The 2,654-nt window shown below is 29.1% G+C and overlaps 1 long non-coding RNA gene across 1 annotated transcript; it reads left to right on the forward strand.

The window, feature by feature from the left end:
• Nucleotides 1–975: 975 nt before the first annotated feature.
• On the forward strand, nucleotides 976–2,453 carry LOC145156554 (uncharacterized). The gene is made up of 3 exons (XR_013736791.1): nucleotides 976–1,283; nucleotides 2,138–2,200; nucleotides 2,336–2,453. It is a non-coding gene; the product is annotated as an uncharacterized LOC145156554 (long non-coding RNA).
• Nucleotides 2,454–2,654: the final 201 nt, after the last annotated feature.

Consider the following 2,654-nt stretch of genomic DNA (forward strand, 5'->3'; position numbering starts at 1 on the left):
GGTCAATCTAATCTACTCCTAAACTAACAACACCTATACCACCTATGTCCACGACGGGACTTGAACCCTCGATCTCAAAGAGAAAGAGCACCACCTGATACCGCTGGGCTACAAGCCCTTTGGTGCTAGTTAAATATCTGGATCCAATAATACTAAATGGCATCATCATGGGGAACTAAAAGCAATAAATATTGTTCTTTTCTTAACAAAAAGTTTCTATAGGTTATTTTTAAATACTTGATTAATAGTCATTAGGTGTGAAATCCGTGTATTACACGGGTTTATTAAAAAAAATAAACTTATAAACCTTAGGCAATTTAAAAAGTAATAATTATATATATAAAGCTTTGATGAATAAGTATATAAAATAATACAAATTTATGTAAAAATAAGTTTAAACTGAAAAAAGTTACTTTTATGTAAATAATGAAAATAAAAAAGAAAAACAAAACCATGTTTGTAGAAGCAAGTAACGAATTCATGAATGGAATTTATTATAATTTATTTTAAAATTAAATTGAATTAATTAAATCAATGATTTTCACTAAAAATAAAATGGAACCAATAAACAAATTACATGTGGAAAACAAATAAATCAAAAATTATGAAAAAATTACATGTGACAAATTAAAGGAGAAGAAGACATGTGTCAATAAGATCTTTATTTATTAGGAATGATTTCTCATATCCCCTAATCTAATAAATGAAACCAATTCATTGTCTTAGCCCCCAAAATTGATATTTCCCGCTCAAAATACCAAAGTGAATTTCCCCAAATCCCCTCCCGCCCAAGCCCAAGTTGATTTCAGTGTTAGACTAAAACGTCCCACTAAATTAGCCAATTTGAAGCCGGTAATTTGAAAATCAAATCCCTTAATCTTAGGCAAATTAGAAATTCAAATTGTTTGATAATAACGTGATCTCTTATATCAAGAAATCATCAAATCTAAATCAATCTCCTATTTCACTCGTGTTTAGAACCTAACATCTCATAAAATCAGGAAACAAGATCGTTTCCAAACTTTGAATCGTTCAAAGCCTAGCATCCAATAAAATCAAATCAAGAAACAAAGTTGACTTTGAGTTTTGGGTTCTCCACAGATTTTCGAATGCCTACCAAACTTCTTGACATAATGCAAAATTGCTCTTTATTTACCCTCTCTTCTAGCTGATGAGGCTTTTCTCTTTATCTCTGTTCAATTTTATTTAACGATTGGATGCTTCAAGGGTATTGGAGAGCTTATAGTGAACCTGTTTGTTGATCGTCATCATTTCAAGTTTAGGTAAAGTTTTTTTTTTTTTCTAGGGTTAGGGTTTGTTTACCTTGATGAATTCTTGTTATCCATTTCTGTATTTTCGTTATTATGATTCTTTATATGCGATTTATTGAATTGATTATTTGGTTTTAACTGAGTTTTTTCAACTTAGGTTGCATCTTTTTCATGTTTTTTTTTGTTTTTTTTTTTATTTTAAGGTCTAACATATGTTGTTGTCGTTTGCCATGAGGTAATTGTTGGTTTGTTTGTTCTTTGTTCTTGGTTCTTCCCTGACATGTTTAATGTATTGCATAACTGAGCTTTTTTCTTGGTTTTTATTGTTTGTAAAAAGTATTTAGTAAATTCAAAATTGACTAAAGCTAATTCACGTGGTTCCCCAAAAGGTGATACAAAGGTAAATACCTAATATTTGGTTTTCTTGAATCAAGTGTATGAATCTGTATTTCGTCTTAATAGACATTTTCTTTATTTGATTTATGGATTTTGTTTTTCAAGTGCAGAATGGATTTGATCATTATAATATTGACAAGTATTTTTTCCCTGTGCAGGATAGATAAACTGGTTTATAAAACTCCAAAAATCCTTGGAGTGAAAACCAATCGCAACTTTAAACTTGTAATTCATTAAAACTAATTATTTTTCCTTGTGACTTAAATATTTAATTGTAGGTTAAATTGATAGAAACGTTGAGCAACGGAGTTAAAGTGTAGGGTTGTTGGAATGTCTTATGTGAGGGGCTGTATAAAAACTAATAAGAAGAAAAGGGGAATATATATGGATTTAAGAAGCATTTCAATTTTTGTAAAATATGGCTTATTTAGAAAACGGGCTTATTCATTTTCTTTGTTTTTTTGTGTTAGGTTAATAGTAGACCCAAATGACGGAAACAATGGATTACAAAGGAACTAAAGAAGAAAGCAAATGTAAGATTAAATTGTGTTAATTATATAGGATTAAACTCAAAACTACTATGTGTTGCTGGTTGATTAAAAAATATTGAGATTATACGATTTTGAGTTCACTCATTTATGTCGGTCATTAAATGTTGAATCTTACAGGATTTCCTGGTTAAATGGTCTACTCTTTTATGCATTGATTAGTTTTTTTTTCTCTTTTGATTGATAACAATTTTATGAGAAATTTTATGGTAAGGCCAAAATGTAAGAGTCTTCAATATGCAGATTAGCATAATGCTTTTTATAAGTAAAGTGTTGTAAGTATGTTGCCATTGTGTATAGTTATGTGATTTGAACATTTTTATGTAACAATTTCATTAGGTACTATGAATTTGAACGAGATCGTTCCTTTAAATGTTTGATTTTATTAAAGAATTTGGGGTTGATTTTTTTATTTGCAAGTTTATTTCACATGTGTTTG

This window comes from Lactuca virosa, chromosome 2 (genome assembly GCF_052849685.1).
Source record: "Lactuca virosa cultivar CGN04683 chromosome 2, Lactuca_virosa_CGN04683_v6, whole genome shotgun sequence".
Taxonomy (NCBI): domain Eukaryota; kingdom Viridiplantae; phylum Streptophyta; class Magnoliopsida; order Asterales; family Asteraceae; genus Lactuca; species Lactuca virosa.